The 27,075-nt window shown below is 36.2% G+C and overlaps 1 long non-coding RNA gene across 13 annotated transcripts in view; it reads right to left on the bottom strand.

Moving 5' to 3' along the window:
• The window catches only part of LOC103349096 (uncharacterized), a 372,847-nt gene that overhangs the window by 128,127 nt on the left and 217,645 nt on the right, over positions 1-27,075 (bottom strand). Inside the window, exons 4-5 of one of the 13 annotated variants that reach the window (XR_016212806.1) lie at positions 16,411-16,626; positions 158-547 (exon numbers count right to left, since the gene is read on the bottom strand). The exons of 10 other annotated variants lie outside the window; for them this stretch is intronic. This is a non-coding gene — a long non-coding RNA (uncharacterized LOC103349096). Of the gene's footprint in view, positions 1-157; positions 548-16,410; positions 16,627-27,075 lie in introns of those variants that run through there. 2 more of the 13 variants (XR_016212807.1, XR_016212808.1) reach the window with 2 other exon arrangements.

Raw genomic sequence — 27,075 nt, 5'->3', positions numbered from 1 at the left:
AGATAGAGTTAGACAGTGAGAGAGAGAGACTGAGAGAAAGGTCTTCCTTCTGTTGTTTCACCCCCCAAATGGCTGCTACAGCTGGAGCTACGCTGATCCAAAGCCAAGAGCCAGGTGCCTCTCTCCTGGTCTCCCATGTGGGTGCAGGGCCCTAGCACTTGGGCCATTCTCCACTGCCTTCCCAGGCCACAGCAGAGAGCTGGACTGGAAGAGGAACAACCGAGACTCGAACTGGCGCCCATATGGGATGCCTGCGCTGCAGGTGGAGGATTAACTAAGTGAGCCATGACGCTGGCCCCTGGAAGATCTCTCTCCCTCCCTCTGCCTCTCTGTAACTCTGCTTTTCAAATAAATAATCATTTTTTAAAAAGATAATGTACAAAATTACTTCTGAAAGTTAAGGATGACTGACTTACTTTTTTTTTTATTAGCTCTTCTTCAGGGTGTCATTTTCACATCTTGGTATTATACAGTGCACACTTCTCATTTCTATCTGAAAGACTACCATCATGCTTTAACCATATAATCCACCATGGTCTTCTAGTACCTGAGATTAGAAAAAAAATTAAGAAAGACATATTCTTCACATGTTTTCTTTTTTATTAATGTATATCAGCTAACTAACACATCATCCTATCTTTCAAGATCAATTTAATAATGTTCATGAAGTTGTCATTATTTAATCATTTGACATGACTAATTTCACTCTTTCTATACTCATGTTGAAATAATCTCACTAAACTCCTTGACAGTGGTCACTTATTTGGACCACATATGTGCACCTACACATGCAGATTTTTTCCACCCACACTACCATTCTCTAAATTATACTGTTCCTTTGTGATGAAGAACCCATTCCTTTATACCAAATCATACTGCTTAGATTCTTTTGGCTATTTTAACAAATTATCATGTACTTAAAGGCTTAAAAAGTCACATTCACAACATACTTTGCAAGGTTCATGGAATTTTAAAAATATATTTTGAAACACTTTCTTAAATTAATGCATTTTTCCATAATATGCATTTTATTTACACATCAAAAAACACCCTCATATTTTGACTTTGCAGTTCTTAAAGTCAGCAGTCTGTGCTGCCTCAACTGATTTCTGGGCTCCGAGTTTTACAAGGATGAAACCCAAGTGCCTGCATGACCTTACTGCAGGAGTATGATACCACGCTCAGCTGAGCAGCTGGGAGAATCCAGTTCCTTGAGGAAACAGTAATAGCAGTCTTCATTTTCTTGCTGGCTAAATACTTAAGGCTGCCCCGTGTCCCTAGATGGGTTTTTCCCATCCTGATATGGGGCCTTTTACACTTGGAATTGTACTCTCTTCTGGATAATCTACAGTAATTACAAATCCTGAGACTTATATCCTTATTATATCTGTAAAGTCCCTTTTCCTGTGAAATGTAATTTATTCAAAGGTTCCAGGGATTTGTGTGTGGATATCCAAAGAGCTCATTCTGCTTACCACACATACACAATATCACCTCTCTCATGTCTACTTTCAAACTCCTTTTTGCATTCTGTATTTCATTAGTATGTTTGTCCTGTTTAAACCTATGACACCATTACATACACACTTAATGACTTGATTTTCATTCATCTTTGAGCCACCGACTTTCTATATCGTTCTTTTTTGCTTTCCAGTTCTCATGTTAGTCTTTGTAACATTCATTCGTTCTCAATTTGTTGCGCACCTTAGTAAACTTTATTGGCATATGCGTTATCCAAATCAACCTAAAATTTTGTTCTTCCATATATACAACAAAATCCAGAATGTAACCCTCCTATTACCACATTTGTGTGAAAGAGAGGCCTTTCAATCCCCTCTTTGATTCAGTTATGAGGAATAATTTTGTTTTAAATACTTTCTAACTGTGCACCATTTTAAGTTAGTAATTCTTCAAATATTTTCTGTGCCAAATATCCTTATTTAGTTGGGCAAAATAATTATCTAATTTTATTCAATTCTATACTAAATAAGTTCACATTACGTTAACTGCTTTCTAAAGGGCAGTTGGTAGAAACCTTGCAGAATGCGGCACCAGGTATACAAGCCTCAGAGGCTAAGACGTATAATTGAGTTGCTCCTCAGTGTACAGGAGACCAGGAGGCAAACAGTAGATCCTTCTAAGCTATTATTAAGGCCACCCATAGAGGTAACTGTGAGGGTTATTTCCAAAAATACGCATTAAGAGCAATTTACAACCTAAAAATCACCAGGAGGGTTTTCAACAGCTACAATACGACATTAGGAGAAATCCTTGACTTAAATCCTATGCAGTTTAATAATACAGAAAAGGAAATGAACATTTTAAAAATTATAATTAACCATGTTTTTAAAATATTTAGACAGGTTGCTGGCACCTGCAATAGCAGCATCCCACAGGGGCGCCAGTTCATGTCCTGGCTGCTCCACTTCTGATCCAGCTCTCTGCAATGGCCTGGGAAAGCAGTGGAAGATGGCCCACGTCCTTCAGCTCCTGCACCCACATGGGAGACCCGGAAGAAGCTTCAGGTTCCTGGCCTCAGATTGGCCCAGATCTGGCCATTGTGGCCATCTGGAGAGTCAAGCAGCAGATGGAAGACCTCTCCCTCTGCCTCAGCCTCTGCCTCTCTGTAACTCTTTCTTTCAAATAAGTAAATACATCTTAAAAAATTAGATAAGAAAGAAGAAATATGAACATAATATAATCAGTGTTAACATTTTGATGAGTACATATATGTATCTATATAAAATAATTATACACGTATACATGCATACATAATTGCTTGGCTTCACTGACCACACCCATTTGTTTACTCCCCAGGGGTGACTCCTTTCAAGTTTTTAAACCAGAATTTCTTTATTCTATTTCTTTTTTTTAATGATTTTATTTATTTACTTGGAAAATAGAGTTACACAGAGAAGGAGAAGCAGAGAGAGAGCTGGATTGAAAGTGGAACAGCCGGGACTTGAATCAGTGCCTATATGGGATGCCTTTACCTGCTATGCCATAGCGCTGACCCCCTAAACCAGAATTTCAAATACAACTCTGATCCCTTTATTTATTCATGTATCCATACAATATAGTAACTATTTCCTGATTTTTCAATTTCATGCTTTGTCTATTGATCACTGACCATGAAAATGAAAATGGAGTTGTCCCTATGTTCCTACAACCTTATCATCACATACACTCAAATGTATTGTCAACCAAATAAGTAAGGTTGCAAGTTACAAAATAAACATACAAAAGGTATTTTTTTCATTTTTATTTTATATGCTAATGGTGAACTCTATGAAAGAGAAATCCAAAAGAAATCCCACTTACGGGGGTGGAGAAGAGGTAGTACTGTGGTACAGTAGGTTAAGCATCCCCCTGTGGCACCAGCACCCCATATGGGCACCAGTTTGGGTCCAGGCTCCTCCACTTTCCATCCAGCTCCCTGTTGATGGCCTGGAAAAGCAGCATATGATGACCCGGCTGCTTGGACTCCTGTACCTGCATGGCAGACGGAGGAAGCTCCTGGCTCCTGGCTTCAGATCGGCCCAGCTCTAGCAGTTGCAGCCATTTGGGGAGTGAATCAGCAGATGAAGACTTCTATCTATCTGTCTCTCCCTCTCTCTCTCTTCAAACTTTGCCACTCAAATAAATAAATAAATCTTTTAAAAAAATAAGGAAAGCTCATCTACAATAACCACCAAAAAAATCAAGTATTTAGGAAGAGTTTTAAAGAAGTGAAAGATCTCTACAATGAAAATTATAGAATATAAGTGAAAGAAGCAATCAAGGACACAAAAATATTAAGAGATTCCTTGCTTATTAATTGGAGTAATTAATATTACTAAAATGTCTACACTAACTAAATCAATCTACAGATTCAGTGCAATCCCTATCAAAATACCAGTGACATTCTTTACAGAATGACAAAACACATCCTAAAATTCATATGGAACCACAGGAGATCCAGATTAGCCAAAGTGATCTTGAAAAAAAAAAAAAAGAATAGAAAATAGAAAAAAAGTCAAGCTGGACATCCTAGAATATCTGACTTCAAAGCATACCAGAAAGCTATGGTAATTAAAAGAGCATGGTATTTACATGAAAACCAACACATAGATCAATGGAACAAAACATGAGTGCCCAAAATTAACCTATGTACATACAGCCAAATGATTTTTGACAAAAATACATTGGAAAAAGGATAAACTCCTGAACAAATGGTGCTGGCAAAACTGATGCACATATGTAGAAGAATGAAAATAGATCTATACCTCTCCCTATATACAGAAATCAACTCGTGGCTGCAATGTAGCATAGCACATAAAGCTGCTGCCAGAGACACCAGCATCCTCTATGTGCGCCAGTTCAAGTTCCAGCTGCTTCTCTTCCGATCCAGCTCCCTGTTAATGTGTCTGGGAAAGTGGAGGATAGCCTAAGTGCTTGGGCCCCTGCACCCACTTGGGAGACAAGGAAGAAACCCCTGGCTCCTGGCTTCAACCTGGCCCAGCTCTGGTTGTTGCTATCGTTTGGGGAGCAAACCAGCAGATCAAGATTTCTCTCTCTGTAACTCTGTCAAATAAATAAATACATAAATAAATCTTTTTTTTTTTAAATCAACTCACGATGGATCAAAGAACTAAATTTAAGACCTGAGACTTTGAAGTTGCTAGAAGAAAATGTAGGGAAAACACTCCAAGATATTGGTGTAGGGGATGACCTCCTTGATAAGACCCCCAAAGCACAGGCAACAAAAGCAAAATTAGACAACTGGGATTATAACAAACTCAGAAGCTTCTGGACAGCAAAGGAAATGATTAATTGAATGAAGAGATAATCCAACAGAATGAGAAAAAAATGAGAGCTATCTATCCAACAAAGAATTAATAGCCAAAATATATCCATAACTTATAAAAACTCAACGACAAGAAAAAACAACAAATATTGTTATAAAATATGCAAAACACATCAGAGAGTTCTAAAAAGAGGAAAAACAAAGGGCCAACAATTATAAGAAAAAATTTTAAAAAGCAGAGAAAGGAAGGAAGGAAGGAAGGAAAAAAGGAAGGAAGGAAGGGCCAAGCCTGTGCAAAAATAATTTTGTAAAAATTCAGTTTTTACTCTTGCCAACACAGTGGTTAAGAATGTCATATTACTTGGGGCCGGCACTGTGGCTCTGTGGGTTAAAGCCCTGGCCTGAAGCGCTGGCATCCCATATGGGCGCCGGTTACAGTCCCAGCTGCTCCTCTTCCAATTCAGCTCTCTGCCATGGCCTGGGAAAGCAGTAAATGATGGCCCAAGTCCTTGGGCCCCTGCACCAGTGTAGGAAACCCAGAAGAAGCTCCTGGCTCCTGGCTTCGGATTAGAGCAGCTCTGGCCATTGTGGCCATCTGGGGAGTGAACCAGCAGATGGAATACCTCACTCTCTGTCTCTGCCTCTCTCTGTAATTCTGTCTTTAAAATAAATAAAATAAATCTTAAAAAAAAGAATGTCATACTACTATAGATTTAATGATCTTTAAAATTTCCTGCATATGGATGAAATGGTCTTTTCTTCTCCACTCAATTGCTGTTTATATACCTTGCCTGTACCCTCGCTTAATTACAACCTTTTTGATTTTTACTTAAAACTTCTTATTTGGTGAAGCATTAGGCCTTTTTACTGTTAAGGCAAATTTAAATATGTTATCTCAAAAACTAAAAAAAAATGACAGAAAAGAAGGAATCAACCAAGAAAGAAAGCAAGAAAGTGAGAGAGAAAGATAAAGAAACAAAAGGAGAAGGAGAGAGGAAGGTGGGATGGAGAGAGGGAGAGGAAGGGAGGGAAGAAAGAAGTATTGATATATACTTAGAATTAAATCTATGAACTATTTGCATCTGTTAAAATTAATTAAAATTTTAATATCCCCAAAAATAAGCATTTTGTATTGTCTCCAATCCCATTGTGTTAATATTATGACTTTACTGAGATTAATATTCAGTATTTAAAGAATGATAGTTTTATAGAAAATATTCAAACTGAAAATAATATTGTGGTATTTCTGATTAGAAATGATATATTTTGTGAAACTTAAGTGATATTAGTCTTCTAAAGAATTTTCCACAGGATTTATTAGGAAATAACAAAGGCATGAGAAAGGTTTCTTTGTTTTCTCCATTTTATGACACATGATATATTAGTATTAGGGTACTTTAGAAAGTTCATGGGACGGGGCAGTGCTGCATCGTAGTGGGTAAAGCCGCTGCTTGCAGTGCTAACATCCCATATGGGTACTGGTTCGAGTCTGGTTGCTCCTATTCCCATCCAGCTCTCTGCTATGTCCTGGGAAGACATTGAAGATGGCCCAGATCCTTGGGCCCCTGCATCATTGTGGAGACCCGGAGGATACTCTTGGCTTCTGGCTTCAAACTGGCCCAGCTCCAGCCATTGCACCCATTTGGAGAGTGACTAGGGGATGGAAGACCTTACTGTCTCTCTATCTCTATCTCTCTCTCTCTCTGCCTCTGCCTCTCTGTAACTCTGCCTTTCAAATAAATAAATAAATCTTTATTACAAAAAGGAAAGTTGGCCAGCACCGTGGCTCACTAGGCTAATCCTCCACCTTGCGGCACCAGCACACCGGGTTCTAGTCCCAGTCGGGGCGCCGGATTCTGTCCCAGTTGCCCCTCTTCCAGTCCAGCTCTCTGCTGTGGCCAGGGAGTGCAGTGGAGGATGGCCCAAGTGCTTGGGTCCCTGCACTCGCATGGGAGACCAGGAGGAAGTACCTGGCTCCTTGCTTCAGATCAGTGCAGCGCCGGCTGTAGCGGCCATTGAGGAGTGAACCAACGAAAGGAAGACCTTTCTCTCTGTCTCTCTCTCACTGTCTGTAACTCTCTTTCTGTCTCTCTCACTGACTAACTCTGCCTGCCCTAAAATAAATAAATAAATAACATGAAGATTTAAAAAAATTATACAAAGTGAGTACCAGGACATTAGGCCACATTCGTTATAATTAAAGCAAAGTAATTATAAATAATGTCATTCATTTTCTTACTGTTTGATATCCAGTTTGTATCAATGCACATCTAGAAAAAAATGTGAAATTATAGGTTTTATAAAGATCATGTATTTGAGCAAGTTTATGTTTGCTGTGATTTCTGACATTCAACAGAAAATTAATTCAAATCCTGTGCCTTCTAACATATCCCTATGACAGTTATTTTCATGGAACCTTTGTCATTTTTGATCTTCTGAGCTATTATCTTACAACACTGAAATTTGTCTTTATTGTTCAGTGAATTAGTAGTGTCTCCACATGCCTATAATCTATATCAAATAAGATACAAAAGCATTGATCTAATCAAGAAGTTGAGAAAGGCTGTGTCAATATTCCATTACATATTGATATAATAAGTGTATTTTGATTTTGAGTGATCATTAGTTGATTATTCATATCACAGTAGCAAAAGCACATACTAACCTGCAATAGATATTACATGATGATTTTTATCCATGATTTTGTGAAAATTCTAATCTACACATATGCAGTTGTGCAAAATTGTGTATCAAGATATAAAGCACTTTTAATGATTTATTTATTCGAATGGCAAAGGGTCTGAGTGAGACAACATCCATCCATTGGTACACTCTCCAAAAACTTAATAACAGCCGGGCCTGGACCAGGCTGAAGACAGAATCTGGGAACTCCAACTGGATCTCTTACGCAGGTGACAGGAACCTATAAAACTTGGATTATCATCTTCTGCCTTCAAGTGCCTTAGCAGTATATTGGATTGGAAGCAGGGCAGCCAGGAATTGAACTAGCACTCTGATATGGGATCTCACCTTTGCAGGTGGTGCTTAGCCTGCTGTGTCACAATGCTGACCACAAGATGTACAGTATTTCTTAACCTGAACAAAGCTCACTAGTTTACATAAAAGAAACAAACCATTTTCACATATGGAGAACACAAATGCCAATTCTTGGACCTCTGCTTAGCCAGAGTGCATTAATTCTCATCTTCTCCAAATTTGCCTATCTTAGATTTTGACATAATCAAATTTGTGTGTACAAAAAGTTTGCATCAATCTAAAGATCTTCCCTTGTAACTGTGTTTGGTTGTTATTTGGCTAGATTTTTGTACAAATTTAACATACTTCAAGATGTCATAGTGACCCGTTTCCTTGGCACACATTATGTCACTGAGCTTCCTGAGGGTTGGAACATAGAATGTTCTACTCTTTAGGACTTTTGTGTCCAATAAACAAAGGTTTTATACATAATGCACAAGTGAACATTAGCTATCCACAATTATTTTGCTTAAGAGAACCCTGGGCTATGTTGACTCTCGGATACTTGTCTAAGCCAGGGCTTTTTGATCTAGGCTCATGGATCCAGCAAAAACAGAATTCTGAATTGAATCTAAATGCCCTCCCGGAAAGATGTGAGAAACATAATCTGCTTAGGTGTTGAGATTCAAATCCTCATTTGATAAGGCATTTTGAAAATTTACATATAAAATCCTCAAATAAATCTGTTGTTACATAACCATTCCCATTTGGAAATCACATGAAGAAACCTTTATTTCCATGATTATCTCCTATAAATCCAAAGATTGCATTTACAGATCAAGATTTTTGTCCTTTGTGAACACCATCATCTGCATTTTTATTGAACTGCAAATCAATAAAGCAGAATTAGAGACTAGATGACAGATTCAATTAACATTAAATCTAGTTATAGAGGCTTCTTATCAGATATGATAGATTACTTGTTTTAAAACATTGATTCTATATTTAAGAAATGATAATAAACACTTTCTTGGGTTTATAGGTTTCCTATATCTTAACATCTTTGCTTTAATGTGTTTAGCCATCTTTCCAACATAGAAACAAGAAGCAGCACCGGTATTTCATTCTTCCACTTAGTACTTTTTGCCTGTAATCTTACCTGACCAGTATCATTAATTACATTCTTTCTCTTAAACAAATGTCTGCCAATTATAGTTAACTGTAACTCAAAATGTGTCCTGATACCACCAATTCTCATCAACCTCACTGCTTGTACCTTAGTCCAAGCCATTACCATCTCGCATGTAGAACACAGCAATAGACTTCTCACTGGTCTTCCTCCTTTTATTCTTGTCACTATCATTCGTTGTCTGAAAAGCAGCCGAGGTATTACATAGTCAGTGTTTATAGGGAGGATTTGCTCTGTAATGGTCTGAGTAATTGAATCTGATTTCTGTCTCTTCCTTTGGGTTACATGGATAGAGCATCCCTGTCTTCTTTTTCAAAAAGATATATTTTTTAAAATAGCTCCATGTGCTAAAGGTCCTGGCTCCTGACTTTGTCCTGTCCTATCCCCTGCCATTGTGTTTATCTGGGGAGTAAACAAGCAGGTGAAAGATTCTCCCCTCCGCCTTCTCTTCCTCTCTCTCCCTCTCTCTGTAACTCTGACTTTCCATTAAATAAATAAATAAATAAATCTTTTAAACACACATACAATCCCCCTCCCCCCAAAAAGCATATTTAAGAGGATATTAACCAAACACAATGAAATAACTTTTAGGAGAAAACAAATATTCTTTAACATCTTTTTCATGCTTTTGAATCTTTTCAAATAAGAAGAAAAAAACATATTTTTAAATTACCATCATTTTCCTGAAACAGGTATATCTCATCATTTTTTTTCCCTTGACAGGCAGAGTTTTTTGTCCTTTGTGAACACCATCTAGGAGTTCACAATGAGAGAGAGAGAGAGAAAAAAAAAGAAAAAAGAGAGAGAAAGGTCTTCCTTCTGTTGGTTCATCCCTCAAATGGCCGCCACAGCCGATGTGCTGTACCGATCTGAAGCCAGGAGCCAGGTGCTTCCTCCTGGTCTCCCATGGGGTGCAGGGCCCAAGCACTTGGGCCATCCTCCACTGCTTTCCCGGGCCACAGCAGACAGCTGGACTGGAAGAGGGGCAACTGAGACTAGAACTCAGCGCCCATTTGGGATGCCGGCGCTGCAGGCAGAGTATTAACCAAGTGAGCCACGGCACCGGCCCCGGTATATCCCATCATCTTAATTCATTCTTAGATTACAAGTCTTATCACACTACTTTTTAACAAAGAGATCTGTACATTGCTATCAATTTCTATCCTCTAAGTATTCACCAAGAAAAGAGGCATTTTTCTAAGAACTCATAGTTTTAATCTCAAATCAAATTATCATTTCCAGTAGTCCATGTGAAACTTAATGCTTTTTAAAAGTGATACAATTTCATCCACTAGAAAGAATATCATTATCCTTTCTGTCCACTAGGTGTGGAGGAGTGAGTGCACTTTCCATTAATTTATATGATATTATGTAAGATATATATAAAATATTAATTTATGTAAGAAAAGGCAGTGGTGATATACTTGAAAGAGATCAGAGACAAAAAAAGCCCTTTGTGTACATATTTATATTTTGAGATAAAGAATATAACGGGACAAGTATTTGATCTAATGATTAAAAAGCCAGTTGAAGTGTCTACATCTCACATCTGGATACAGTTCCTACATGCAGCTCCTGAGTGTAGCTTCCTGCTAATAAATTCTCTGAAAGGCAACAATGATAACTCATGTAGTTGCTTTTCTGATACCCATTTGGGAGACCTAGATTGAATTTACAGCTGTTAGTCTTTACCTGACCCCTTTACATTACAGGCATTTGGAAGCCAACTACAGAATAGGAACTCTATTTCTATCTATCTCTCTTCTTCTCTCTCTCTGCCCCTCAAATTAATGAGTTATTAATTAATTAAAAAATTTTATAAAGGATATAATTGCAACAGTGTTTTCTTTCACTTGGTAGAGACAAGAAAATCACATGCATTTTCATTGTCTTATTATTCCTAAAATATTTAAATGTTAACTAGATCAGGAAATATAAAATATACTTCAGTTACTTAAATAGAGGTGAAGGTGAAGATTAAATGGCAAAAAACTGATGTGAAACAGAATGTTAGAGAACTCAAAACTGAAATATTCTGGAATGCCTCTACTTTGAGGAGAGGGCATAGCAGTGCAGGTTAAGCTGCCACCTGGGAGACTCTCAACCTGATTCAAGTCCTAGCTGCTGCAAGACACATCCAGCTCCCTGCTAATGCCCCTGGGAAGCAGTGAATGATGGTTCAAGCATTTCCTGCCACACATGTGGGAACCAGGGCGAGATGCTCGCCCCTGGTGTCTGCCTGCTACAGACTGTTGTGACCATCTGGGGAATGAAGCAGGGGATGGGAGATTCTCCCTCTCCTCACCACCCTTTTCTCCTTCTTTGCTTTTCAAATAAAAAGCACATTTTTTAAAAAATGAAGTCTCCACTGTCTATAATCATTTTTCATTTCATCCAAAGTATACTGGTGATTTCTGGTTTTTAGATAAAATATATCTGCATTCATATTCATATTTGTAGCTATCTATATCTGTGTCTGTATATATATATATATAATTTATCTGCCTGTGAATCTATGATATTTGTTATTTTCACAAATTTATACTTCTTTTATTTCATTTTAATAACAACTCCCTTTTTTCTGCAGGTACTACTTAAAGTAGTAACATCAACATGGTTTTGGAAACATCTTATTTTGTGTAATATTTTAATATATATATATATAATGGTTACAAAGCGCACTGTTACATATATTTAAAGGATTTTGAAGGAAGCTCTTTGAAATATTTTGTTTTGGTTTAAATCATGAAACCCATAATAGGATAACCGCAGAAGTCTACCTAACAAGATGCACTATTAGAGTAGGAAAGCCTCCCAAATACAGATTCTTCAATTTACTATGGTTTGGTTTAATTTTTTATTTTAAAATGATGAAAATGCAATGTGCATTCATTAGAAACTGTACCTTGAAGTTTGATCTTCCCATAGGTTAGAGATCTGTAATATGGTATTCTCTGACCAAGATGGGCAGAGGCACAGGGGCAGAGGCAGAGAACCACAGCTCCTAATGAGCCAGGCAACCAAAAAATTAAACAACTGATACTCTACAGTGTGGTGGGTTACTAAGCTATGCTATTTAATAGTTTATGTGGAGTAAGTGCATTTCCAAATCATAAGATTTTCAACTTATAACAGGTTTTTCAAGATGTAACCCAACTCCAAGGAAAGGGACATCTGTATATTCTAATACTAATTTGACAGTTTTATAATAAAGCAGCTATCTCTACTATGTAGACCTGTTGCCTCCTCTCTTGATCTGTCTATATTTTATTGCTGTCAAAAGTTCCAACACTGAGTAACTAAAAGTTACAGAAAAGGGTAGGTGAAGAATTACTTTTACTATACCAAGATTTTATGAAGTTACTGCATGCTTAAGACATGCATATGCAAGAGTTTGATGAGGCAGCAATACCTTATCCAGGACGCAGTAGAAATGCCTTATACGGACATTTACATGCTAAAAATAGAAGCTTAGACCTATGCTAAAACAAAAATGAAAATAAAATGGAAAACAAGCAAAAGTTTGTGTATTGGAAAAATGCCTGGGAGTGCAGCACTATAGTTTCATTGTGTTGATTTCATGCCATATGATAATGAGGTAGATAAATAAATTGTATATCAGATTGAATCTTGCCATTGAATTGTCTCTAGGTTTCTTTAGCCCTAGTGATCATGAAATAATTGTGTTCCCCAGTAGCAAGGGCCAATTATTTCTCTTTTTTTTTCTTAAGTAGGTATTCATAATGTCATAACCCATAATGTTATTTTTTACACTTTTTTTCTTGTTAGTGAATTTCCTAGGTTCAGGGTGATTAAACATCCATCCAACAATGATGGCAACAACAAAAGACACTCATTGGAAGCATTGGTAGGACATGTTAAAACACAAGGAAAGTTAAATATTTTGGAAGTTGGCATCTCCAAACAGCTTTTATCTTCTCTGTATTTTAAAAAAAAAAAAATTATTGGTGTCCTTTATACTTAATGTCTTTTTTTTTTTTTTTTGACAGGCAGAGTGGACAGTGAGAGAGAGAGAGAGACAGATAGAGAAAGGTCTTCCTTTGCCATTGGTTCACCCCACAACAGCTGCTGCGCCCGGCGCACTGCGGCCAGCGCACCACGCTGATCCGAAGCCAGGAGCCAGGTGCTTCTCCTGGTCTCCCATGAGGGTGCAGGGCCCAAGCACTTGGGCCATCCTCCACTGCACTCCCTGGCCACAGCAGAGAGCTGGACTGGCAGAGGAGCAACCGGGACAGAATCCGGCGCCCCAACTGGGACTAGAACCCCGGGGTGCCGGTGCCGCAGGTGGAGGATTAGCCTAGTGAGCTGCTGTGCTGGCCGATACTTAATGTCTTGAGATTTATGCATCACATTTCACTTATTTCTTCACTTCCTACTTAATAAGAGTTCTTTGCATTTTTCATCAGTATTTCCAACTGTGCTGTGATGTTCTTATTTATATATGGATATTAGCTAAAGCATCTTTTCTGTCATCACAAACACCTTAAACATGTGCCTGTTTCCTAAGTATTAGACAAAATAGACTTTGGGCTTGGAAGCCCTTTCAAAATCATGTAAGACAATGACATACAAATGCAATTTCATCAAACCTGAAAGCCACTGCTTTTTACATGTAAGAGTTCTTGTTAAAGGAGCCATTGAGAAAATGGTTTTTGGTGCTTACATAGCTTAACATTGGGAATAAGCCCTGGAAATCTTTTTATTGACTTACTTTACTATAGAGGTACTTGAAGAATCCAGAACCTCATATAACATTGGCCATTGTCTCTTTGATCACCACTTAATAGACATTTTATTTTAATTTTTGGGTTCAAAACAATGAAAAGAGCAATTATTGTTATCAATTGCACATGTGCTTAATTAAATATTGATACATCATGTGGACTGCAGTAAGAAGATAGGTTTATTTTTTGAAGAAAGCCCAAGTCCATCTCTACTTCATTTACTTTGTATAAAACTAAAGCATTTATGTCCACTTATGTGAAAATCCAAAATATATACTCATTGAGTCAAAACCATTTTTTACTTTTACTATTTGAAATCAAATTGATAATTTTGGGTGCAGCATAATGTATGTGTTCTATGCAGAGCTGCACTCAGGATTCAATTAAGACAGTCCTTTAAATTACGTACAAAGTAACAGGCCCATTAGCACTAAAATAACATTTGTCTTGTAAATGAGGATACTATCAAGTGTCTGATCAATAGTGAGATTTGAGTAAATATGATTTTCTTCTTTTCTAATTTTTGCTAACTCTGTATACACCTTTAACATGGACATTCAAACATCCATATATCCTTTTTATTCAGATTTTGAATAATCTTTCACTTGTATATGTGTGTGTGAGTGCACCCACATGCATCATAATTGCTACAAAAGGAACTATCAAGCATGTTTAAAAGATTTTGTGTGAAGCAGTTTTAAACATAGTTCAGGAAATATGCAGCTGTCATGACCAGTTATTACAACACAAATCATGTGTTGGCCTATAGCTGTTGAAATCCCTAGCTGCTGAATGTCCTAGAAATTAAATTATATTTTTCCTTTTCGGCACTCTACAGAATTCAAGGCTGATCTCTAAGGTTAAATCACTTTTTTGACCTCAAAGATCTTTCAAGACGTATTCATAAGAAGCTGTCTCTGGAGCCTTCCACTTTAAGGTAACAAATGATCTGAGCTGTGAAGTTACTGAGAAAAAAAAGAAAAACAAGAAAAGTTTGAGCTAATATAATCTAAATTCACATGAATTATACTCCTTTGCCAAATGCTTGTCCTTTCTTAATTTTCTTTTTTATTCCATTATTCAATATATTATCAAATAAAATAATAATAACATAATCCATTCATACTATGGAAAGATACATGATTGTACTTGGAGTGGTAGCTATAGTAATTAGAAAAACACCTCGATCTCACTTAGGATTTTCATGAAAATATATTTTCTTTACATACCATTGAGCTTAGGCTAAAACATTCACTTTTCTGAACAAATGACATGTAACCTAGTAAATAAGCAATGGCTTTTAATTTCTTTATTGATCAGAACTACTTAATCTACAGTCCCAGATGTAGGGTGAATTTTTCTCTTCATCTATGGTTTTTCCCCCTAGAAATCTGGAAGAAACAGTGATATGAATAAGTATGTTTTTTCTACAAATTCAATTCACTCTTGGTTGGAATTTTCTAAACACCAGACTCAAACACAATCAAGCAATTATTTTATCTAAATACTAGATTATTTCAAATTTAAATTTCATCAGTAATGTCCTTGGGTTCCCTATTAGTTTTTTCTTTTTTTTATTTCTTAAGTTGTATTTGATTGGGGGGATTGATTTACTTCCAAATTACTAGGTCCAACTCCTAATATCATAATAGTAAAAGTTAATTTTTTCTTGCAGTGTTGAAATACTTCTGTCCCAGTGTCCCTACCCATCACACCCAGTCCTGAACTGGAAGGCCAATCCCTTGAGCAGAGAGAGATTTTCTTATTATCACTCATGAGCAAGGAGGCAGGAGAATATCATTCAAATCTGCCTCTCTGAGCATGGGTTGGGAGAAAGCTTTATGGATTTGGCAGGAGAAAGCCAGTTTGTGAAAATGCCTGGCAGAACAAATGTTGACTGGAGAGGCTTACAACAAATCCAGCATAGCAAGTGTTTACTCCAGAATTCAGTGTTTAGGGACTTAGCTCTTCCAAAAGGACTCAGGTATACTTAAGTTCCAGTTGACTCTGGCTTCGTTGGTTCTGCAGTTGAATTTTTCTTCTTTTGTGCATGCCTAGGTTGTCTGACCTGTAGTTCTATGATCTGGACTCCCTCTGAGCTTATGCAATCATGCTCAAAAAAATGAAGATTTCAAATAATATGATCAAAGCCATTATTAAACCATAAAATGGGGAAACTTTCAGGAAAACAATGGAGAAGTGCAAGTGGATTCTATGGTGCATTGGGGAAATCCTGGTAAGAAGACAGTCCTATATACTTTTAAAGTACTTAAATATGTTCCAATTCCCCTTTAAGAAAAATGTGTAAGGAGTTTACGCTAATTGAACTTTTATTTTCTTACCAAAGTATAATAAGAGGACATTGTCATTGTTAATTTACTTTCCCACTTTTCCATAGTCTTTTTTCTTTTTTATGTGTAGTAGTGGTCCTTGGTATAGTATTGTATATGAACAAAAAATCATGAAAACCATTAAGAGAATTTTGTGTTATTCCTCATATACCATAAAAATATGACTTTAATAAAAGTGGCAATGTGTGAAAGACACACAATTGTGATACAAATGGGACTCATTTTTAATTCAATTAAATCTGCAATCTGTATATGAGAAATATGGATTACTATGATGCTAGAGTAAAAATCAGATATTACTAAGACTTTTTTGAAAGTCCAATATCTTCCCAAATTCTATGTATTTGATTGAAAAGAACTTACACAGGCGCTGGCTTGTGATACAGCATCACTGTTAGAATTCCAGATGGAGTCACAGCTCCTCCACTTCTGATCCGTGTCTTCAGCCGGGCCTATACCTGGCTATTGTTGTCATTTGTGAGCGAAGCAGTGGATGGAAGGTCTCTCTCTCACTTGCTCTCACTCTCCTTCTCTCTTTCTCACCCTCTCTCTGTTGTTATGCCTTTCAAGGAAATAAATCTTTGAACACACACACACACAATTTTCATGAAGATTATTAAATGAAATGAGACAGTATTCAAGATATTCCATATATTGCATACATATTTTAGTTTAGTATAAGTAAAGCAAAATCATATATGTTTGTGTGTGTTTAAATGTATGCTTATCTGTGTGTGTGTATTGCACAACAGAGTGATAATACTCTCAATTCTGCTTGATATTTAAAATTAAGAATTAGGGACTCCAATGATCAGTAGAAAACTACATAGTGGGATTTTTTATGCTGAGTTTTACTTTCATAGAACCTGAAACTAACAATACTAACACTACTGAAACTAACAACACAAACAAAGACAGAAAACAGAGATGGCAGTACAGTGATCCCTATCCTTTGAGAGTGACTTCATGCTTTGTTTTTCACTGCCACTATGTTGGGCTTATCAATAAATTTTTCTAACACTGGCATTCTGAAAGCATTTATAAACGTAATTTCTTCAACTTTGTTCAGAATACATTACTGAGAATCATGTTCCTCCACTCCCCCCAAAAAACACCAAAATTTGTTTTTATTTTTTATACTTTCCACAGTCTACAGGGATTCCAGTAAGACTAGGGCATTATACTTAATCTGCCGTGATGACAGGTCAGGCAAGAAAAGGAAAAGAGACTAAAAACAGCCACAGCCCTGCTATTGAGATGATGCTCATTCTCTACAAGACCTTATGTAGCCACAAGACCCCAGTGCATTTTGTAACTGGTCACTAATTGTCCTTCAGGCCTGGTGTCAATTTTACTTTTGATGCTCTTGGGTCTTTCAATTTGGATTGCTTATGGGGAAAACAGAGAAAATTTGTTTAGGGATCTAACATATATCCAACAAAGCTACTGCTGTGATGCCAGTATCCCATATGTGCTCTGATTTGAGTCCTGCCTGCTCTGCTTCCAATGCAGTTCCCTGCTAATGGCCTGGGGAAAGCAGCAGCAGATGACCCAAGTGCTTAAGCCCCTGCACCCTTGTGGGAGACCTGAATGAAGCCCTGGCTCCCGGCTGCACTCTGGCTCAGCCCTGGTTGCTGCAGCCATCTGGGGAGTGAAGCAGTGGATGGAGGATCTCTCTTTCTCTGTCTCTCTCTGTCTCTGTAACTCTGAATTTCAAAATAAATAAATAAACTTTTAAAAAGTTTTTTTTTGAAACTAAGTCTCAATAATTCTATATAATTTGACTTCCACATGTGGAATTCTAATATTTCTGCTTTATATGTACATAAAATATAGGTAAATATATATTTATTTAATACATATAAACATATACCTGTAAAAGATTTATTTATTTATTCATTCATTCATTTATATTATTTAACAGCAAGAGTCAAAGAAAAAGGAGAGATTCTCCATCTGCTGATCACTACGCAAATGGCCATGGTAGGTTAGGGTCAGGTTGAAACCATCCTGGTTTCCCACATCGCTTGCAAAGGCCCTAATACTTTGAACATCTTCCAAGACACATTAGCAGGAAGCTGGATTGAGGCACAGTACGTGGAATTTGAGCCGGCAATCTGATATGAAATGCCAACATTGCAAGCAATTGGAATTGGAAGTGGAGCCAGGATGTGAACCCAGTTACTCCAATTTGGATGCAAGGACTTCCCAAGCAGCTTATTAAGGCACACCAAAGGCACACCTTCCACCTCTACATGGAGGTTGCTGCCTGTTCTATGCATGTGTAAGTCCAGAATTTCCATAAATATATGGAAATATATGCTAACCAATAAATAGTGTTAACTATTAAAATAATTTAGTTTATATATATAATATATATTTATATATATAATATATATTTGACTTTAATTTCAGAGATAGGCACTGTTACTCTATAAGCATTGAATGCTCATACTTTGTGTGTATGCTGCTGTTAATGAAAAGTCAAAGACAAAAAAGGTCCCCATCTGATAGCCTAGATGATGGGAAAAATACTCAATTTACTGTAACAAAGTAGGCAGTTATAACATACATGCTAATGTGGCTGGGAAAGCAGCAGAAGGTGGCCCTAGGGAAATACAAACTGAAATGGGAGACCTGGATGGAGTTCCTGGCTCCTGCCTTCAGACTGAGCCAGCCATTTGTTGCAGCCATTTATAGAGTAAACCAACAGATGGTAAATACTTCTCTCTCTCTCTCTCTCTCTCTCGCTCTCTCTCTCTCTCCCTTCCTCCCCTCAAGATCTACAAATCCTGTGAAATTATTCTTAAGTAAATATGCATTTGCACATTTATATGTACATTTTACTTTAAAAAAAGTTAAAGGCCCTTATCCAGGTAACGAAGGCAATTGTGTCTAAAATCTGTTGATTTAAAAACATAAGATTTATGATTTTCAGGAATTTTTTTCAGGCATACAAATGCAATGTTCTCCCTAAGTCCCAAGCTGTCTGTTCGGACCTCTGGCGTGTTACTCTATAATTGGAAAAAACAAAGAATTAGTTATTTAAGCTGTATTTAAAAATATATATTTTGTTTCCTCAATAGATATAATGTAAAAATAGCTTTGCTATATACATATTTAGTAATAATTATATATACACATTTACCATGTAAATAATTACAGCATTTAAAAGTAAGAATATATATTTAATAATAATTATAAAGTCTGCTATGTAAATACCTTAAGATCAAGTACTAGAGTTGAGCATTTGGTAGAGTGGTTAAACCACTGCTTTGGGTGCCTGCATTGTATTTCAAAGTGCCTTGGTTTGACTCTCAACTCCACTCCTCATTTCAGCTTCTGCTACTGTGTACCTTGGGAAACACCAGATATTGGCTCGGGTATTTACGCTCTTGACACACATTCCAGAGATCAGAATTTGCTAGCTTCACCCTGGAATAGCCTTGGCTGTTGTGGGCAGGCATTTGGCAAGTAAACCAAGGGAGGGGAAGTTCTCTCTCCTTCTCACTGTTATTCCAACTCTGATTTTCACAGGAATAAAATAAATTAAAAAATTAATATCTAGAAAATGTGGTGCACATTCTGTGTTTCAAGTTAAAGAAACTTCATATAGAAATTCTCTTCTTAGAGAAAGAAGGTATCACAAAGTTCATGGAAAAATGGAATTGACAGATACTTATCTGGTGCAAAAACATTTTTGAAACATATGCAATATGTTCCTTTTTTAAAAAAGATTTATTTATTTATTTATTTGAAAGGCAGAGTTACAGACAGGCAGAGAGAGAGAGAGAAAGAGAGAGAGAGAGAGAGAGAGAGAGACGGAAAGAGAGACAGGGAGAGATCTTCCATCCACTGGTTCACTCGTCAACTGTCCATAATGGCCAGAGCTGAGCTGATCTGAAGCCAGGAGCCAGGAGCTTCTTACAGGTCTCCCACATGGATGCAGCGGCCAAAGGACTTGAGCTATCTTCTACTGCTTTCCCAGGCCATAGCAAAGAGTTGGATTGGAAGTGGAGCAGCCAGGACTTGAACCAGTGCCCATATGTGATGCTGGCACTTCAGGCAGTGGATTTACATGCTACGCCATAGCGCCAGAACCTCAAATATTTTTCATAATGGGTCTTTTCCATGAACTTTTAAAATTATTTTCTATTTTTTTCTTTTTCATTTATTTGAAAAGCAAAGTTACAAATTGAAGAGGAGAGAGGGAGAGAGAGAGAAGGAGAGAAAAGAGAATGAGAGATTTTCCATACATTGGTTCACTCCCTAAATGGCTGCAACAGCCAAGGCTGGGCTGGGCTGCAGCCAGGAGTCAGGAAGGTCTTCCAAGTCTTTACATGGTCGCCTGGGCCCAAGCACGTGGGCCATCCTCTGCTGCCTTCCCAGGTGCATCAGTAGGAAGCCAGATCTGAAGTAGAGCAACCAGCATACAAATTGCCAGCACTGCAGGCAGTGGCTTAACTAGCTAAGCCACAAGGCTGGCCCCTTCCATGAACTTTTTGAAGACACATCCCCAAACTATATACATTAAAGTTAAAATAAATATTGAGATACTCTATGATCATGAAAAAAGAAAAAACTCTTCATAGGTCTGAAAAGTTTCTGTTTTTCATGCAGAGTTACAAACCCCATTTTTCCAACTGTCTTTGCAACAGTATTTTCAAGGATGTATCACAATTTGTAAGACAGGTGTGGTATCCCTTTTCATAGCAAAATGACGGTGTCTTTATTGTCCTTGTAATACATAACGTCTCCTTGGGTGCAGGTTAGAGGACAACTTTTCACTAAAAATATGTATTTGTTAAACTAGCATTCATAATGTTATCCAAGTTGATAATTACATATAGAATAAAATTTTAGATTCCAGAGTTCTTGGAATTTCCACCTTATGAAAATACCAAGTCCCCTAATTTTTATATAAAGTTAGTATATTTCTCATCATATCACACATTTTTGTTGAATTACATAAAATTTATGTATAATTTATTTGCATATAAATGTAAAAGAGATAAGAATAGGCAAGGCATTTCTAAAGAAAGATAGAATGAGATAATGCATGACCTAATTTTTAAACCGCAAAATGATTAAGAGATATAGAAGTGATGCCAACATTGGAAACCAGTCATTTGAACCAAAAAGAAAGCAACCAAATATATTCGTAAATATATGGACACTTGATTTATAAGAAATCTATCATGGTAGATGAACTGGAAAAGACATTTTCTAAAAGACTAATTTATTTGAAAGCCAGAGTTACAGAAAGAGAGAGACAGAGAGGGAGAGAGAGAGAGACAGAGACAGAGACAGAGATTGAGAGATATTCTCCATCTGTAGGTTCACTCCCCAAATGGCCTAAGGGCCAGAACTGGGCTGGCCTGATGCCATGAACCAAGAGCTTCTTCCAGGTCTTCCACATGGGTGAAGGGGCCCAAGTACTTGGGCTATCCTTAGTTGTTTTCCCAAGCCATCTAGCAGGGAGCTGGATCAGAAGTGGAGCAGTTGGGTCTTGAACTAGTGCCCATATGGGATGCTGGTGTCACAGGTGGTGGCTTTACTCGCTATAACACCACGCCGCCCCAAAAAGACATTTTATTGTAAGGACGGAACAAATTAATGTCAATAAAAAAAATAAAATTGGATCGCTACACCATATAATTCCCAAAATTTAAGTCTAGGAATATTTAATACAGAAATGTGAACTGGGAAAAATATAAAAATTTTAATCACCTAATAAACCTAATTGTCTTCATGAACTTTTCTGGTGAATTTTTCAATATCAATATACATAAATCTAATATGAATTTTAAATATAAATAGAAATATAAACTAAAAACAAAAATTAAGACATAAATATGACTCAATGAAAATAAAAATTTTATTCATCAGAAGATACTATGAGGAGACTGAAGACACAACAAAGTGGAAACACACACATATATATATATATATATATAAATAATTTATATGTATAATACTTAAAACAGGACTCTAGACTGGTATTATAATTTCTGACACTTTCTAAGTATACCAAGCGTTATTGGTAAAACCATGTAGAGTGATAAAACTCTTCGGCATTGCTGTAGAAAGTTTAAAATGGCACAGTGATTTTGTAAAACTGTTTTTGCAGTGTTGATGGTCTATATATGGCATGACACAGCAATTCCAGTTTCAGATAATTGCCCTAAAAAACTCTGGTTATATTTGTATTTAAGCACTAAGGTGTTAAAATGTGAATAACAGAATTTTTTATAAAATCCCCAAAGTAAAAATAGCTCTAATGTTCTTGAGCAGTAGAAGGGAATGCACATTGGATTTGATTCATATTAAGATAACACTATATAGTGGTGGAGCTGATGAAATACAGCCACAAAAACATGCATGTGTCTCTCAAACACATGTTTAAGATAAAGAAGCCATTGTAATCCATAAGCTGTACTTTGGAAATTTATATTCATTAAATAAAAGTTAAAAAAAAAAGAAAAAGAAGCCAGAACTCAAGAATACAAAACTTTCAAGTGTATCAATGTAAATGAAAAGTAAACAATAACTGAATATTACTGTTTTACACACACACATACACACACAGTCTTCAAAAAGTTGATGGAAATGCATATTCCAAAAAAGTTAGGTGTGTATTTCAAAAATGTTTTGTGCCTTCCCTTCATAAACCAGGTTTCCCTATGCATGGGAAGGAATTAATTTTTAATAAGTTATGCTTGGACATTTGGTCATCCTTTTTGCTATGGTTTGAATAGCCTCTCCCAAACTCATGCTGAAATTTAACTGCCCTTGCACAGTGCTAAGGGGTGGAACCTCTCAGAGGTGATTTAGGCTATGAAGGCTCTGCTCTTATGAATGGATTAATGCTCCTGTCCAATAAGCGGGTTGTAACTGAGGTGTGGTTTCCTTACAAAAGGAACTGGACCTCCTTTTGTCCACCTCACACCTCTCTGCTCTTCCACCACAGGATGATGCATCAAGAAGGCACAAACACCAAAGGATGCACTTTTCTCTAAAGTGAGGAGAGAACTTCCACTTTGCTTATGGCCTTGTCCAAATACTTGATGGAGTTTGTGGACTCAAAAGGCTTCCATAGCATAGGCAGCTCATGTCAAGAGCCTCAGGTGACCATTGACATCATACATAAGAGTATTAATTGTTAAATTAACAGGAGTCACTGTGTACTAACTCCTCTTGTAGGACCTCTGCCCTCAATGAGTTGTATTATGAGAGTTAACTGTAAAAGTTGTTCTCAAACTCTGTGTGTATGTGTGTGTGCAAATTGTTGAAATTTTTACCTGGTAGTTGGTCTTCTGTGCACAAAGTTAACTGGAAATGAATCTTAATGAAGAATGGGACCTGGGAAGGGGAGAAGGAGGAGGAGGAGGGGTGGGAGTATGGTGGGACTGCAGGTATGGTGGGAAGAATAACTATATTCCTAAAGTTGTACTTATGAAATTTGTATTCTTTAAAAAATAAATTTAAAAAAAGAAAAAAAAATGTTTTGCGCTAAAATAATTTATGTTTTAATTACATTTTCCTTAAATTTCAAATTATTATTGTGTGTGCTGAAGGTTTTCTGCATGTATGGAATATACGTATAAATATTAAATAAAACAATAATAAATAAGCTGACAAATATTTCAGCTACTGGCCAAAATGTTTACAGCCAATTGCAAATGACATTTGTGGACATTTTATTTTATTTCTCATTTCAAAGGAAAGATTACATTTCACAGTTAATAAGATATTTGCTGTTGAATTTCGGGAATAGCTACTTTCAGGCTGTGGAAGTTCAATTTTATTTCTGTTTTGCCAAGAGTTATATTTTTTTCTCTTGACATGCACAGCCAATCATGCAGTTAGAAAATGAAAATTCTAGACATAAGTTCAGAAGAATATCAAAGACCAATACAATCATGGAGAAGACATTATTCCATAGGGCGAGAGAGTAATCAATGAGCAGGGGTCAATGGGAAGTATGACTTGCAAAAAGTTAGTGATCTGATTTTTAAGGTTGAATGCATTTTGTTGTGAATATAAATTGCAATAAATCAAAGCATACAGCATTCATTATGACAGACATGATTTCTATATTCCATATCTGAGATGAATTACAGCAATTGATTTTCTAATACAAAATAAATTCAGTATTACTGAATTTAAGCCAACTAGGCTATGATACATGTTTTGATTAGTTTGCTAAAATTTTATTCAGTTTTTAGTTATGTTATTGAACTACTTACCTATAAGTTTCTGCTTTGCACTGTCATGTCAGTTATTGGAATTCCAGTTATGCTAGCCTGATAAAATTACTTTGGGCATATTCTTATTTTTTATACTTTGTAAGAGTTTCTATAATAGTTTACTTGCTTTTCTTTCATAATTTTTTGGAATTTTCAGAAGATATCATGGAAGTTGGAATCTTCTTTGTAGTGAAGATTTTTACTCTTTCTGTTGTTTTATTAATGTAATTGTTTTATGATGGTATTATTTTACAATTTAATTAATATGTTTTAAAGTTCTTCATAGTTCATAATCATTAATGTTCTATTGCATTTTCTCTCATCCATTTGGTAAGTTTTTATTTTATTCATAAAATTAATTCATGTATAATATATTTTATTTGGGCAGCATCTGTAGCTAATGTCCAATTTCATTCCTGATATTGACTTTGCACTGTTTTAAAATTATCTACCCCTGGCCAGTCTCCCTACTAATTAATCAATATTCTATAATTTAAAAAATTAATATATGATAAAATGTTTATTTTTTATAATTCATTATTTTTCACCTCACTAATATAATAGGTTACTGTTTTTAATTTATTTTGAACTATTTCCAGATTCTTGAATCATTCTTGAATCTTCTTTAGATTTTTCAGTACTTTATGATATAAATATTAGATATGACATTTCTGCTAAGTATTTGTTCAATTGCATTGCAAAGTTTATCACTGATTTCAAAAACATTTTCTTATTTCCTATATGATTTTTAGCAACTGTTTAAAATGTAGTTAATATCACAGAACCAAAAGAAATTATCTAAATATTGTATTATTATTTTTGGTTTATTGTAATTATTCCACATATTTTCAATCAAGATCAAAGTTTTTAATGTTTACATATGGAAGTGGTAAAAATAGTCACATGCTAATTTGTAATCACCATGTATTTTAATACTAAAAAGTGACTATCTCTGTAGCTTCCAATGTTTCACTTCTTGATTAACCACACAGTTGTAGTATTTCACTTTGACATAATTTTTCTTGTATATTTAAAACATTTTGGGGGCCAGCTCTGTGGCATAGTGGGTAAAGCCTCCACCTACATTGCTGGCATCCCATATGAGCATCAGTTTGAGTCCTGCTGCTCCACTTCCAATCCAGCTCTCTGCTATGGCTTGAGAGAGCAATAGAAGATGGCCCAAGTCCTTGGGTCCTGCACCCATGTGGGAGACCTGGAAGAAGCTCCTGGCTCCTGAATTCAGATCGGCACAGCTCCAGCCATTGCAGCCATCTGGGGAGTGAACTAGCGAATGGAAGCTCTCTCTCTCTCTGTCTCTGCCTCTCCTTCTCTCTCTAACTCTTTCAAATAAATAAATAAATCTTAAAAACCATTTTTATAATCATTAAGTAATTGATTCATAATATTGTAAATAGCAGACATTTTAATTTTAAATGCATCTCTTTACCATTTCTTTTCTATGTATATAATTAATTACTACTCATATAAAAACAGGTTGATATATTAATTATGTTGACAAAAAACTAAGGTGAAGAATCATACTTCATAAATATTTTCTATGTCATCATTCCTTTTTCTCTATTATATCCTGCTCAATATAACATCTTAAATCATATTACAGCTTTATTAATTTACTTTTTATAACCTAGAAACTTTTATTCAATATATACAAACTCAACACATTTTATATATACAAATTTAGGTACACAGTGATTCTTCACACCCTATCTTCCCTCCCTCCCACACTCCCACATTTCTTCCTCCTTCCTCTCCTATTCCCATTCTTATTTTCAGATCTATTTTCAGTTAACTTTATACTCATAAGATTAACCCTACACTAAGTAAAGAGATCATCAAATAGTACAAAGGAAAATCAAAACAAAACAAAACAAAAAACACTGTTCCTCAATAGTTGAGATAAGAGTTGTTTAAAATAATCACATCTCAAAGTGTCAATTTCAATCCTATAGATTACCTTTTTGGTGCTCTATTAGTTACCACAAATCAGAGAGAACATATGGTATTTATTTTTTTAGCTTATTTCATAAAGTATAATGCTTCCCAGTTGGATCCATTTTGTTGCCAACAACAGGATTTCATTATTTACTGCTGTGTAGTAGTCCATAGTGTATATATACACCATAATTTATTTATCCAGTCTCAGTTGATAGATATCTGGGTTGATTCTATATCTTAGGGACTGTGAGTTGTGCTGCAGTAAGCATGTAGGTACATATAACCCTTTCATACGCTGATTTCTTTTTGTTTGAGTAAATTCCCCAGAGTGGAACGGCATATGGAAGGACTATTTTCTGCACTATTGCCATACTGTCTTCTACAGTGGCTGCACTAGTTTACCTTCTCACCAACAGTGGATTAGGGTACTTCTATCCCTACATCCTTGCCAGCATTTGTTGTTTGTTGAGTTCTGTATTGTGGTTTTGACATGCATTTCCCTGAAGGCAAATGACCCAGGGCATTTTTTCATGTGTGTTGGCCATTTGAATGTCCTCTCTTGAAAAAACGCCTGTTTAAATCCTTTGTCCATTTCTTAACTGGATTGTTTGTTTGTTGTTGAATTTCTTGAGCTCCTTATAGCTTCTGGACATGAATCCTTTACCAGCTGCATGGTTTTCAAATATTTTTCCCACTATGTTGGTTGCCTCTTCAGTTTGCTGAGTGTTTCTTTTGAAGGCAGATGTTTCTCAATGTAATGTAATCCCATTTGTCAATTTGACTTTGATGCCTGTGCTTCTGGGGTCTTTTCCAAGAAGTCTTT

This window comes from Oryctolagus cuniculus, chromosome 9 (genome assembly GCF_051225735.1).
Source record: "Oryctolagus cuniculus isolate XC-2025 breed Fujian yellow rabbit chromosome 9, ASM5122573v1, whole genome shotgun sequence".
Lineage (NCBI taxonomy): Eukaryota > Metazoa > Chordata > Mammalia > Lagomorpha > Leporidae > Oryctolagus > Oryctolagus cuniculus.
The sequence above is the reverse complement of the archived record's forward strand: the minus strand, read 5'-3'. Positions and strand labels throughout refer to the sequence as shown.